The sequence below is a fragment of the Carlito syrichta genome, unplaced genomic scaffold, assembly GCF_000164805.1.
Source record: "Carlito syrichta isolate Samal-C Ts95f unplaced genomic scaffold, Tarsius_syrichta-2.0.1 Scaffold187360, whole genome shotgun sequence".
Lineage (NCBI taxonomy): Eukaryota > Metazoa > Chordata > Mammalia > Primates > Tarsiidae > Carlito > Carlito syrichta.
In genome coordinates this window covers 87,413-103,146 of record NW_007131456.1, presented here as the reverse complement: position 1 = coordinate 103,146, position 15,734 = coordinate 87,413, and the positions used below count along the sequence as shown (strand labels likewise).

The 15,734-nt window shown below is 42.8% G+C and overlaps 1 pseudogene; it reads left to right on the top strand.

The window, feature by feature from the left end:
* The first annotated feature begins 8,488 nt into the window (after positions 1-8,488).
* Positions 8,489-8,972, top strand: LOC110594968 (annotated as a pseudogene).
* The last annotated feature ends 6,762 nt before the right edge of the window (positions 8,973-15,734 follow it).

Below are 15,734 nucleotides of genomic sequence, written 5' to 3'. Positions count from 1 at the left end.
CTGTACCCCACAAAACCATAATAAAAAATACTGATTAATGAAAAAAAAAAAGAAAGAAAGGGATTAGTAGTAGTGGGAAACTGCCAGGGGAGGGAAGGGTACACCTCATCAACAAGGGTACCTACATAATGAATATTTGTATACCTAACCCTGAATTGTACCCCACATATTTAAGATAAAAAGTTACAAAAAAAATTAAAAAAAAAAAAAGAAAAACAAAATTATGAACTTTCCGGCAACTTGGATGGAATTAGAATCTATAATAGTCAGTGATCTATCACAGAAACAAAGATCTGAATACTACATGTACTCACTCATAAGCGGACCCTGAACATTTATCATAATACTGTAAGAAAGAGATTGGCAGTAGTGGAACACTGCCAGGGAAGGGGGAAGGCATATCCATCAATAAGGGTACCCAAACTTTACCCGTACAATGACCACTTATGTACCTAATCCTGAACTGTACCCCCACAATTTTTTAAATAAAAAATAAGGGGGGAAATGACTATGTACAATTTTCTTTTCTTTTTCTTTTTCTTTTTTCTTTTTTTGAGTCAGAGTCTCCTCTGTCGCTCAGACTGGAGTACAGTGGCACACCTCGCCACAGCTTCAAACTTCTGGGCTCTGGCAGTCCTTCCACCTCAGCTTCCTGAATAGCTGGGACTACAGGTACACTCCACTACTACCACCATGCCCAACCAATGTTTTGATTTTTTGTAGAGACAAGGTCTCACTATGTTGCCCAGACTGTTCTCAAATGCCTGAGCTCAAGCAATCCTCCCACCTCGGCCTCCCAAAGTGCTGGGATTACAGGTGTGAGCTACTGCACCCAGTCAAGTTTCCTCTTTTTCTGAGCGTACCTCATCATGATCTGTGATACTACTAAGGCTGGCCTTGATTTCTCTCCTAAAATTGCAATGCTTTTGGAGAAGGAGGGCCTGTAAGGGTGCTGTCTAGTAACTGATAAGGTGTGGCTTGCCTGGCACAGCCCTTCTCAGCTCGGCAGACCTCATGCAGCCTATCTGGTTGTACTGATCTCTCGCTCACATTTGAGGTCCCCCTTGGAGGTGCGAGCATCCTCATTTTCACTTCCCATGGATGTCAGTTTCCTTTCCAAGCTGTCGCTCATTAGTATGAGTGAGTAAATCTTCCTGCCTGCTGCTTTGGTAAGAATTTCCCCTCAGGGGGCTGGGCTCTGAGTCTGGGTCCATACGGCACTTGGTGATCTGATTGAAGAATGTAATAGGACATGGGGACATGCCAAGGAACTCAGGGCCCATTTGCATCACTTCAGCAGCACTTCTCTGCATCTCCCAGCAAATGGACAGTCATCCAAGAAGTGTGTGTGTGTGTGTGTGTGTGTGTGTGTGTGTGTGTGAGTTGGAGTCTCACTCTGTCACCCAGGCTGGAATGCAGTGGCACACTCACAGCCACCTCAGCCTCGACCTGCTGGGCTCAGGCAATCCTTTCACCTCAACCTTCCAAGTAGCAGGAAATATAGGCACGCACCACCATACTTGGCTAAGTTTTTGATTTATTGAAGAGAGGAGGTCTCACCAAGTTGCCCAGGCTGGTCTAGAACCTGTGAGCTCTGGCAAACCTCTCACCCCGGCCTTCCAAAGTGCTGGGATGATAGGCGTGAGCCACCACGCCCAGCCCATCCGAGAAGTCTTATACTCAGAATCTTTTGATTACACTTAAGAATTGAAATGGGTCCCTATTGTCTGGCAGAAATCCACCCGCCATTTGCAGCCACGTGCAAGGTTATGGCTGCACAGCACCTCCCTCACCAGATGTGTGTGGAGCCCAAAGCTACACTGGTTCTCACATCTCTCACTGTGTGCTTGCCTTTGCACTATCACTAAGCATCTGTTCTGCAAAACAACCAGCCCTATGACTACTGAGAACTTCCCCTGGGGAAATCCCGTGGCCACACACCACTGCCAAATTCCTGATCTCTCCTGGGCTCTGTCTCCCCAAACTGTGGTTCTGGAAAGCAGAAAAGAAAATTCCTCAATTTTTTTTTTGAATCAGAATCTCTGTCACCCAGGCTCAAGTGCAGTGACATGACCACCGCAACCTCGAACTCCCAGGCTCAAGCAATCCTCCTGCCTCAACCTCCCCAGTAGCTGGGACTATAGGTGTGTGCTACCACACCCAGCTACTTTTTTTTATTTTTCATAGAGACAAGGCCTTGCTATGTTGCCCAGATTGGTCTCGAACTCCTAGGCTCAGTCTTCCCATCTCAACCTCCCAAAGTGCTGGGATTACAGGCGTGAACCATTGTGCCTGACCTAATTCCTCATTTTTGAAGTAACCCCGCACTCAGGCACTAATTGGTTAAAGTGGTAGGGCACATTCTGCAGGCTTTCAGCAAACAGATGGATTTCATTCCCGTAATCTGTGCAAATTCAAAGGAGTCTGATACTACCACCATGGTCAAGAAAAATAAGAATTCCATCACTCCACAAAGTTCTGTCATGCCTCTTTGCAGTCAATTCCCTAGAAGAAATGCAGAGTAAGCATGTATAGCTGTGAACAGAGGGTGACCTTAAGCCAGCAACTTGGATAAACAGCATCCATTGTAAAGCCTGAGCAAGATGCTGCAGGGTCAGTTTAGAATAGGTTAACCAGTAAAAAGTGGCTTAAAGTGGCCTTGGTATTAGATCATTCCAAATTCAAATACTTTAGACCAAGTTGTTCCACTCTCTCCTCTGTAAACTGAGGAGTACAGTACTACCTACTTTATAAAACTACTGTGCAGATTACATAAAATAATGAGGTCCAGCACAGTGGCTCACGCCTATAATCCAGCATTTTGGGAGGCTGAGGCAAGAAGATTCCCTAAGCCAGGGGTTTCAGACCAGCCTGAGCAACTTGGCAAGACTTCATCTCTCCAATAAAAATATTAAAAAATAAAAAATAAGCCAGGCTCGGGTGGTTCAGCCTGTAATCCCACGCCTTTGGGAGGCTGAGGTGAGTGGATTGCCTGAGCCCGCGGGTTCGAGACCCGCCTGGGCAACTTGGTGAGATCTCATCTCTACAATAAATCAAAATGAGCCGGGCGTGGTAGCGCGTGCCTGTAGTTCCAGCTACTCGGAAGGCTGAGGCGGCAGGATCGCCGGAGCCCAGCAGGTCGAGGCTGCGGTGGCCGGGAGCGGCCACTGCACTCCAGTCTGGGCGACAGAGTGAGACTCCAACTCAAAAACAAATAAAAAATTTAAAAAATTAAAAATAAATTAGGTGGGTATGGTGGTGCACACCTGTAGTTCCAACTATGTGAACTACTGAGGCGGAAGAATCACATGAGGCCAGCAGGTCATGTGGCCATGAATGTGCCACTGCACTGCAGTCTGGGTGACAGAGTAAGACTCCAACTTGAACACAGACACACACACACACACACACACATACAAATAATAAATACATACACACATAATGAAAGTGAAGCATCAAGTAGAATGTCTGGCCAAGAGTTAATGCTCAATAAATGATGTCTATCATTTCTATATTCTTTTTTAATTTTTTTTATATTTTAAAGATGTGGGGTCCAATTTAGGATTAGGTACATAAGTGGTCACCATACAGGTGAAGTTTGGGCCTCCCATTAGATCTCACTTTGCCTGGTTTGGGATCAGGCACCCTTACTGACGTTATGTGCCCCCTCCCCACCGGCAGTGTCCCACTACTGTCAATCCCTTTCTTGGAGTATTATGAAAAATGTTCAGGGTCTCACTCTATATTCTTGTTTTAAAAGTGCTGAAGGCCTGATGCAGTGGCTCATGCCTGTAATCCCAGCACTTTGTGAAACTGAGGTGGGCAGATTGCTGGAGCCCAGGAGTTCCATACCAGCCTGGACTAGCAAAACCTCATCTCCACAAAAATAAAAATAAAAATAATTAGCCAGTCTTGATGGTACACGCCTGTAGTCCCAACTACTCGGGAGGCTGTGGTGGAAGGATCACCTGAGCCTAGGAGGTCGAGGTTGCCATGAGCCATGATAATCAGATCGTGCACTGCACTCTAGCCTGGGTGACAGAATGAGACCCCAACTCAGATAAATAAATAAACAAATAAAGAGGGCTGGAGACTCCCAAGAAATCAAAGCAAAAAGTTCAATGGCATTATCCTTGGAGTGAGATTTTAGGGGTACTTTAAATGATGGAAACCTTAACAATCTTCTCAGTAGGACTTCAAGGGAGAAATAATTTCCATTCTCTGTCAACATCAGATACCAAGAAATTGTCTAAGTAGCATCCTTTCCTGATAAATTATTCTTTTTTTTTTTTTGGAGTTAGAGTCTCACTCTGTCGCTCAGACTGGAGGGCAGTGACAGGCTCCCGGCCACTGCAGCCTCGACCTGCTGGGCTCCGGCGATCCGCCCGCCTCAGCCTTCCAAGTAGCCGGAACTACAGGTGTGCGCTACCATGACCGGCTAATTTTTTATTTATTGTAGAGATGAGGTCTCACCAAGTTGCCCAGGCGGGTCTTGAACCTGTGGGCTCAGGCAATCCACTTAACTTGAACTCCCAAAGCGCTGGGATTACAGGCTGAGCCACCAAGCCTGGCCACCTGATAAATTATTCTAATCAATACCAATGAGTTACTGGGTTCTGGGCCTACAGAAAATTAGACAGAGAAACTAGAATCAATCGACAATGCTACTAACTCCCATTTACTTTTTTGAATCAGCTTTATTATAATTTACATGAATAAAATTCACTGATTTAAAATGTACAATTTAATAATTATATAAACCCATAAAATTACCACATGGTCCATATAAGAACAATTCCGTCACTCCAGAAATTTCTGTCATGCCTCCTTGCTATCAATTCTCTCTCACTTCTCCTAACCTCTAAGAACCACTGAATTGTTTTCTATCACCATAGTTTTGCACTTTATATCAATGAAATCATACAATATGTGGTCTTGTGCCTGGCTTCACATAGCACAACATTGTTGAGATTCATCTATGCTGCCTAAATAAAACATAATCTAGGAAAGCTCAGTTTCTGGACAGGTTTTGCTGCTGTTCCTTTGAAAGCCAAATGCCAAGTTATGGTTTTGTCTGCTGTGTCTGATTATCCATGCCAATAGTTCCTTCTCTAGCTTAGATTTTTTAGAGAAACCCCATTCCCACACCTACCTTGTTGCTGTTTCTACAAGAAGAGCAATTGGAAACCTTGATTTCAGAGATTTTAATTCCTCTGGTTTTGAAATCGTGTAGGAATAGAACACTATTCTCCACTACTGCTAAAAAGCAAACTGCTCATAGGGCTAGCAGACAGAAGAGCACAAGATCACCTGACGTCAGCAGAGAACCCTTCAAAGGAGACCTTCTGGAGCAGGTTTCTCAAACTTTAACATACATGTGAATCACTGGAATACAGGTTCTGACCCATAGGTCTGGAGTGGGGCCTGAGATTCTGCATTTCCAACAAACCCATGGATGAGGCCCATGCTGCTGGTCCCCGGACCGCACTTTGCATAGCAAAGCTCTGTAGGACACAGAGGTAGATGCTCTGAGCAGGAAGTCAAATCAACAAGAGGGTTGAAAACATGTACCCAATCTGTGTCTGAGAAATACTGCTCAGAAATGTAAATTTTCATCATACATAATGAAATACATATATACATCATCAATCTCTGTTTTTTCAAATAACACCTCAATTTTCACACCTGTAAAATGGGAATTATTATATCTATCTCTAGGGTAGATGTCTAGTTTGGTCCTCAGTGATCTCAGTCTCTTGGTAGTCATGCCTTTGTATAATCCCCTCCCCTTGAGTACAAAATATGGCAAAGGATCACTTCCATGATAAGGTTATAAAGCCTGTACTACTCATCTCACAGGCATTCTTGAGCTCAGCCTGATGGAGCCTTTTGCCATGTTGTGTGAGATGTTCTGTGGAGAAGTCCATGTTGCAAAGACACAGGGAGGTCACCAACCAACAGCTCATGAGGAACAGAACTTAGCCAACAAGCACATCAATGAGTCATGATGGGTATTCTCTTGAGTCGAGTCTTGTGAGAGACCCAGAGCCAGAGGACCCTGATAAGCCATGCCTGGATTCCTGATCCATAGAAACTATGAGATCATAAATATCATGGTTTCAAGCCACTACATTTGGGGTAATTTTTTATGCAGCAATAGAAAACAAATACATTTCAGAGTTGTTCTGAAGATGAAAGAAGACAAAGGAATTAATGTACATGAAGGGACTTAGCACAGTGCCTGGCATGGAGTAGTTGCTTGATGATGTCAGTCTGTTAGTCAAGTCTAAAAACAGCAGTCACAAACATCACCAGGGCTTGAAAACAGCAGCTGCAGCCACTAACCTAAGAATAATCCATGTGTATAAAGTCTGCTAGTTTCGCCTTGTCAGGAAACCTTCAGACCAAAAAGTCTGACATGTACAAATAAATACAAAGACACAGTTAAATGCCCATGTGTGCTTTACATATATATGTGTGTGTATATATATATCCATATATGTATATGTATATATATATCTATATATATAGACAATCCCACTTTCAGGTGATGATGATGATAATAGAAGGGGGGCTTCCACAGAACCATGTTTTATAAAGTGATGATCCCATTTTTTCTTTCTTCTCATTCTCTCTCCTACGATCTAGTTCATTCAAAGATGCAAGTTCAGTAGCAAGCATCCCAGCAACTGGAAACTATCGAGGGGAAAAAAAACATTTAAGGGAAGTCAGTTCCAGGCTCACGACTGCCACTCTCTTAACAGCTATCACAGCCCTTTATCCTCGACCAGAAAGAGAAGAAAACTATGACCAGCATTCAGAGCCCTCTCACAGAAGCCCCAGAAGGACCTGGAAAGTTGTTAATCATGCTTTTGCTCTTGCCTTCGTGTAGAATTTAGCAAACACTAACACATGTCACTCAGAGGCAGCTGAAACTGGCGAGGACAGCTAATGAGTACTGAGGGCTGGAGGAAGAATCACAGATGTGAGCATTGAAACCGGCAGTTAAAACTGGTTCAGTACCACCAAACCTATATGAAAATGACTGTGGGAGACTCTGAGGCTAAATTCACTCTATTCAGCAGACCTTTATTCAGTGTCTACCGTGTGCATGGCCCCCACTGTGCTAGTTGATCCTGGAGAAAGAAAAATAAGTCAGGTACCGTCTGGTAGTGAGACAAGCACAGGCACACTTGACTATAACAGAGGAAAATCTGTGATACATCATGATCAACTGATGCCTGCTGTGCTCTAGGCTTGGGAGTAAGGTGCAGGGTTATAAAGATAACCTCCTGACTAGGAGCACAAGACAGATTGTGATGTGTTATAATAGGGGCATAAATAAAGACCAAAAGTGGCAAGAGTAAATTTTGACCAAGGGACCAGGAAAGGTTTCCTAGAGAAGATAACATTTGGGTTAGGTGTTGAGGTATGAATAGGATCTCAACATGTGGGTCAGAGCATTCCCGATGGGGTGGGGTAGAAGTGGCAATGAGGGGTAAAATGCCAAGTGAGTCAAGAAATACCAATAGGGCACTATGGCAGGAGTGTCAGCTGACTGGCAAAAGAGTGGAAGCAAAGACTAAAAAGGACAAAATCATAAAAGGCCCTGAGGCTGAACAGAGATTGGACTTATTCTGCAAGTAATAGAAAGGCATGAGTGATTTTAAGGACAATAGTGACATGGTCATGAATTAGTACACTTTAGGTTGCTAGTGACGGAAACTCAATTCAAACTGACTTATGCAAAATATAATATATTGGTTCCTTTTTTTTTTTTTTTGAGTTGGAGTCTCACTCTGTCGCCCAGACTGGAGTGCAGTGGCCGCTCCCGGCCACCGCAGCCTCGACCTGCTGGGCTCCGGCGATCCTTCCGCCTCAGCCTTCCGAGTAGCCGGAATTACAGGCATGCGCTATCACACCCAGCTGATTTTTTTGATTTATTGTAGAATGAGGTCTCGCTGCCCAGGCGGGTCTCGAACCCGCGGACTCAGGCAATCCACTCACCTCAGCCTCCCAAAGGCGCAGGATTACAGGCTGAGCCACCAAGCCCAGCTTATATTGGTTCATTTAACTGGGAAGTTCAGAGATGTATCTGGCTTAAAGCTCAACTGATGCCCAGGAATACATGATGCATGGCTCAGCTCCACTTTTCTCTTGATTTCTTTCTCAAGGAGGTTCTTGCCAAAGATATGGCCAAAAAAAAAAGCATCAACAGCTGGAGGTTTATAGCCAACAGCTCAGGCTCCTCTTGAGAGACTAGACTACTTCTTCCTCAATGGCTCCATCCAGAGCCCAGGCTGGATCTCACGGGATATCTTAAATCACCCATTACAGATGTGAACATCATGACCAGGAGAATATAGTGCCCATCCCTGGAGAAGGAAGGTAGGGTCAGCACCACCCAAACCCCTTCACTCATTCACTGGGGAGTCTGGAGGGTGCTATGTAAGGGAAAATCCAAGTGCTGTTTTCAAAAGAGGAAAAAATGGCTTTCTCCTTTGCAGCCATCACTGAAGCAACAGCGGCCAAAATAAAGTTCAATCCCTTTGTGACTTCAGACCAAAGCAAGAATCACAAAAGGCATTTCAATGCAAATTCCCACATTCATGGGAAGATTCTGTCTTCCCTTCTCTCCAAAGAACTGAGACAGAAGTGCAGTGTTTGATCCATGCCCACCCAAAAAGATGATGAATTTCAGGTTGTGTGAGGATGCTACAAAGGTCAACAAATTGGCAAAGTGGTCCAGGTTTACAGGAAAAAAAATGTCATCCACACTGAATAGGTGGAGCAGGAAAAAGTTAATGGCACAACTGTCCATGTAGGCATTCACTCCAGAAAGATGTTTATCACTAGGCTAGAACTGGACAAAGACCGCAAAAAAAATCCTTCAGCAATAAGTCAAATCTCACCAAGTAGGAAAGGAAAAGGGCAAATACAAAGAAGAAACCATTGAGAAGATGCAAGAATAAGGTAATCTTGTATACAACTTTCCATCAAAAACTGCTGAAATGAAGGAAAAAAGAAGAAATTACTACAAAGCAGGAAAAAACCAAAACAAAACACCTGCTTATTACAAACAGTAAGAATAATTCCAGAAGAAATCTTTTGAAGAAAATGGGGTGAGAGGGCAAGGAGTGAGGGAAGAGGGGGGATTAGAGGGGTAGATAGGGGGTTGGGGGAAAAAGTTGCCCAGAGGAAAGGAAACCTCTACAACAGAGTAGAGTAGAGATAAAATAGTGTGGACCAGGACAGTATCATGGGAGTGGCACAGACAAAGCAGTTGTGTGAAACCTCACACAGAGTGTCTAGTGGCCGAGAGAGAAGAGACGTTTCAAGAAGTAGATCTGGGAATGATCTCTGTAATTAATATGATATGGAGGTCATGTGGTACAAAGTCAAAAGTTTAGATTTATCTCCTATATCGGGGCCCCCAACCCCCTGGCCAATGACCGGTACTGCTCCATGGCCTGTTAGGAACTGGGTCACACAGCAGGAGGTGAGTGGTGTGCAAGCAGAGCTCTGCCTTCTGTCAGATCAGCAGCGACATTAGATTCTCATAGGGATACACACCCTATTGTGAACTGCACATAACAGGAATCTAGTTGGTCGCTTCCTGTAAGAATCTAATGCAGTCCCCGTCTATGGAAAAATTGTCTTCCATGAAACCAGCCCTGATGCCAAAAAGGTTGGGGACCACTGTTCTATATCATGTTTCTACCCATGTTAACTAAGTTCAGGTGACCCTGGTATGTTGTCATGGCCTACTGGATATCAGAACAAGTACAGCCTGAAACAACTTAGGTTGAAGTTAGACAAACACCATACATATAGGTCCACTGAAAGAAAGAAATGTATTCATTTGCATTACTGTGGATTCGCGTTTTTCTTCAATTTGTTTTAAAAATAAGTGACTTCATCACAAGGATCATAAAGGCATATATGTTATATAAAAACTTTATCCTATATATACAACCATAGCCCAAAAGGGAAGAGTGCCAGCATCTAAACTTTCTTGTCATTAAGAAAGTACTAGAAGCAGGATGGGATTGGAAAATGAGCAAGGCATAGTGCTCATGCCTATAATCCCAGCACTTTGGAAGGCTGAGGCAGAAGGATTGCTGGAGCCCAGGAGTTCAAGACCAGTCTGGGCAACACTGAAAGGCTTCCTCTGGGCAACATAGAAAGACCTTGTCTCTATGAAAAAAGAAAAAGAAAAATTAATCAGGCGTGGTAGCACGTGCCTATAGTTTCAGCTAGTTGGGAGGCTGAGGCAGAAGGATCACCTGAACCCAGGATGTTGAGGCTGTGGTGAGCTGTGATCCTACCACTGCTACTCAAAATAAAAGCAAAACAAGATAAAACAAAAACAAAGCAACCCAGAAAGAGGAGAGTCCTGGCTCCACTGCAAGGCAAGCCATTTCTGCCACCCTGGGCTTCACAGTTCTCAGCTGGACAAAGAAGAGGGAGAGCTGGACTCTGCAAAAGATTCCGTATCTTTCTTATCTTTCATAGCTACCATTTTATGATTCGAAACCCCAAGGTCCCTGAACCTGGGAGGTAATGGAAAACCACTGTAACTTAAAAACAAAGTGGGATTTATTTTGAGGATATAAATCTTTCTGGCAAATCCTGGGATCAGACAGTAAGCCCAGGCCTCCCAGGTAAAGAAGCAGGAGCTAGAGAGCCATCCAATCTCTCTCAGTCTGTCCCTCCGACTTTGTCTTTCTGTGTGTGCTTAAATCTCTCCCTCTCCCTGCATACCAACTCTCTTTCCTTGGGTTGAGCAGGTGGTTACGCATGGTTGCCTCTCAGCTCTCCTCTGGTTTGATCTCGTTTAAACTTCCAGCACATTTGCGTTCCAACTCAAACAGCATTGGCTCAGCTTTGGTCCAGAGTCCATCTCAGGGCCAGTCAGTCGTAGGCAGAGATGTGGAGTCACATGGTGGAAACATGGCTGCTGGGATCTCCTCCTGCGACACTGGAAGCATGGGCAGGGAAACAGACCAAGTACAGTTGACCCTTGAACAACACGAGTTTGAACTGCATGAGTCCGTTTATATGTAGCTTTTTTTCAACCAAACAGTATTCACTAACGCAAAGCCCACATATCCAGAGGGCTGACTTTTTGTGTACCCGGGTACTACAGGGCCAACTGCAAGACATGAGCATGCCAGGATTTCAGCAAACACAGAGAGAGGTCCTGGTACCACTCTCCCATGAATACTGAAGGATGACCGTATTTTAAAATCTTTGGCCATGAATGAAGGTATGTAGATGTAGAAATATTTCATCCAAGTTCTCTGTGGGTTTTGTGCTCAAATATTTCCTTGCATATTAAACAAAATGCATGTCACGACATTCTCTGGTGTTCACATTTTCTACATAGCCTAATGTACATAGGGTCTATCTGGGAAGACAAGTTGAATCTGAACATCACTATCATTCCTTTAGTAGCCATCACAATGACAAGAAAGAAAAGCAATTCATCCAGCAGAAGTCAATCCTCCTTATCTTTCACCCCATAGATAAACCCGGGTCATTTAGTTCTCTGCAGCCGACATTTAGTGAAGGAAGCATAAAATGATTTCTGGGTATCTGGGTGTGTTTCATGCAAACACTTTTCTTCAGCAGCTTCTGACTTCAAATGAGAACCCCAAGCACTAGCAGGCATGTTAGTGCTTAATAAATTTTAGTAAAAAGAACAGGAGTTATACGGTTTCCCTGGAAACCTTTTCTAAAGAACTTGCACTTGCACCGCCTCAAGAAGCAAGTGCTGCAGTCTGGGGACTCTGCCCTGTCCCAGGCCATCCATTAAAGGGTCAAGGCCAGAGCCCCTCCAAGGGAGCTCCAGGAGCGGTGACTGGGCTCATTTTGCTTAAGGTTATTTAATATCAAGTCTCTCTTTACCAGCTGGTTCAATGAGAAAAATATACAAAGGTAACTTTTGTCATCTTCTGATGCATTTGCAAGTTCTGGATTATCAAAGTGCATTGGAGGAAGTTCTATCTTGTATATCAGAATGGGTGATGGGAATTCCTTAGGGGACAAGAGGAGATAGCTCACTGATCATTAGACATTGTTTGAATCTGAATTCTCAATGCAGTCATTTTCAAACTGCATCGCAGATTAGAATAAAAATGACCTGGAAAGGGGCCGTGCATGTAGACTTGTCTCCCAGGACCTTTTCCAATAGCTGTGATCTTACAATCTTGGGTAAGGTTACCAAAAAAGAAAAGAAAAGAGAGAGCGAGAGAAGGCTATCAGGTTTGCAGAACTTCAGAGATTATTGATTCCTTAACTCCCAAGGTGCCAAGGGAGTTAGGTGGAGAATGATTCTTATCTGGTTTAGGGATATATTTATTATGAACAACCAAGTCTTTAAGTGTCTTAGTCCATTCGGACTGCTATAACAAAATATCATAGACTGGGTAGCTTTAGTTGAAGTCAGAAATTTATTGCTTGCTGTTCTGGAGTCTGGGAATTCCATGATCAAGTCAGCAGAAGACTCAGTGTCTGATGAGGGTCAGTTTCCTGGTTCATAAATAGCACCTTCTTGCTGTGTACTCACATGGCAGAAGAGACAAAGGGTCTCTCCTGAGTCATTTTATAGGGGTATTAATCCCCTTCACAGGGGCTCCACCCTCATTATCTAAATACCTGCCAAAGTCCCACCTCCAAATACCTTCACAGTAGGGATTAGGGTTTCAACATATGAATTTTGGAAGGGGTAATAAGTAACCCCTTCTGCCACTGCAACATTTCCTAATCTTCCTTCTGTTTCCTTCCCCTTCCATCTCTATATCAACCAAAGTTTTATCAGGAAGAAATCAGCCTGCATCTGTGAGGTTAGTCTCTCGTTTACAGATGCTTATCATGGGAGGTTCATGTTATTTCTTCCTTGGAAATTCTTGACATTTTAAGGCACCAGTCCTATAGCTTAATATCAAAGTCTTCTCCCATGTTCAATTTCAATATAACATAAAATTACACAAATCACACAGGACAAGGGGGTATCATTTTAATATATGGAAGCGATTGATCTACTCAATAGATCAGTACAGGCAGTACACAACTATAACACTGACAAGTCCTAAAATAGGCAAAGGAAAGAAATATTAGCCCAAACAGTGCTTACTTCAGACTCTTACTAATCAAGGCCTCCAAAACATCATCCCCATTTCCACTTGAAACCATCGTCAACACATAGGATGCCATGAGGTCAAAGCTGAAAGTACTCGATCTACTTTCAGGATAATGTTCCCTCTTTTTCAATATGATTATCAAACATTAATGTGCCAGGCATTATGTGAAACCCTTGAAATTCAGAATTAATAACACATCATTCCTTCAGAGACAGGGTAATTTTCGATCTTCTGTCTATATATTTTCCTGGCTTAATTTTAGGAAAAATTTGATCATGTTCTCTAATTACCCTGGATAAAATAGTATTTAGTAAAATCTTTCTTGAATAAACTTTTCTAGGTTTTTCTAAAACACAGGAGTTCAAGTTCTTCAGATGTTTATTGCCGATAAATGATTCTTATCCTTCTTGGCCTTTGCTCTTTGTAGCACTAAAATGGAGCCAGCAAACCAAATTAACATGGTATTTGCGTGAGCAAGAACTGCTATCAGCTGTCCTGCAAAGTTCAGCAAAGGCTCACCATTTTGCTAGTGGCCCTACCTTCTAAGTGCATCCCTATGTGTCTACAAATCACAAATAAAATATGTGTTGGCTCATAACTACAAGTTGTATTCTCTTGTCCTTGAAACTCCCAGAACTCCCTTAAAATTTTATATTTATCTTAGGACAAATATGTAGGACATATTTTGAATACTTGGAATATTTAAACTTCACTAAGTCTATCAATTGACTTGAGAGTATGTTGAAGTCACACAGATCTGGATATAGAAACTACAGTATAAAATGAAAGATTTCAGAATGTCTAATAAGTTAGGTTAAACAATCAAATGATTAATATTATCATGGCAACTAGAATTTACTAGAATCTAAATGTATGCCAATTTTAAAAAATCCTTTCATTAACCTTCTTGAGACAGCCACAATGTATAGCACAGACACTTGCAAATCTAACAGCCAGGAATATAACTACTGAAGAGCAAATCTGAAGGTCCATGATTAGCAAGACCTGATCATTTTTTGTAGGAAACCAACTTTGAAACCAGGCTTTGAAGCTGATAGGAGGATTGAAGCATTCAGTTAATGAGTGGATCTTTCAGACCCATCATATTCATATCCCTATAATTCTTTTGGGTGTATAGCATTCCTCATGTAGTAACTTTTTTAATTGATATTTTTAAAATAAAAAATGATGACCTAAAGAATATCAAATACTAATGTTGTCGGGGGAGGAGTGTGGGCAGAGAAGTAAAAGTAAAGAAGACTTGGGTAGTGATAGTTCCCGACCAAAATTATAGATATAGATATTAAGTTAGATTTAGCATTGACTAAGATATGTGATGTGAACAAATTCATGGCCACATTCAATATTCCACTATTTAAACCTAAACATGCCAAGGATCTATCTTTCCCTTGTATTATAGAAACTTGAGGCCGGGCGCGGTAGCTCAGCCTGTAACCCCAGCACTTTGGGAGGCTGAGGCGAGAGAATTGCCTGAGCCCAGGGGTTCAAGACCAGCCTGGGCAACTTGGAGAGACCTTGCCTCTACAATAAATTACAAAAACTAGCCGTGCGTGTTGGCATGCATCTGCAGTTCCAGCTACTTGGAAGGCTGAGGCGGAAGGACCACCTAAGTCCAGCAGGTCCAGGCTGTGGTGACCGTGAACATGCCACTGCACTCCAGCCTGGGAGACAAGAGTGAGACTCCAACTCAAAAAAAAAAACTCCAAGAAACTTGAGGTTTCTTTTAGAGGCCTCTAGTTGTAACTCTCTCAAATGTTGACAGATTACTAAATGTAATGGTAAATGAGTCAAGTAATATGTGTATGTGAACTTAGACTGTGATAATTTAATAGTCTCACTTTTTTTTTAACACAGTAGGCTTTTCCAGACACAATTGTAAAACATCTTTTGTAATTGTAAAACTCCAAGGCAAGTCACTACATAAAAAGCAGACACAAGTGTGATATCACGGTTTATTTGTTTATTGCTTTGCCATGTTTAATCGTTTTCTATGCTTTTTTTTTTTTTAGTTGGAAAACCCACTGAAAAAATTGTATAAGTAACCACTATGTATTAATCACCGGGGATTCTGTAGTGAACAAATATAGGAAAGTCCCTGATCTCATGGACTTAAATTCGGTGGGCAAGAGAGACAATAAACAAACAATATAATTATGGGTTGTAATAGGTATAATTAAAGATATAGATGATATGTTACCAAGTATATACAGGAAGACAACCATACATAGATGAGTCAGGAAAAGCCTTCCAGGTAATTAACAACTGAGTTGAAACATGAAAGAAGAGAATTAGCCAGGCGCAGTGACTCAAGCCTGTAATTCCAGCACTTTGGGAGGCTGAGGTGAGAGGATTGTCTGAGCCCACTGGTCTGAGACCAGTCTGGACAACTCGGCAAGACCTCATCTCTACAATAAATCAAAAAATTAGCCAGGTGTGGTAGCGCACACTTGTAGTTCTGACTACTTGGAAGGCTGAGGCTGAAGGATCACCGGAGCCCAGCAGATCGACACTGGGGTGGCCATGAGTGTGCCACTGCACTCCAGCCTGGGTGACAGAGTGAGACTCCAA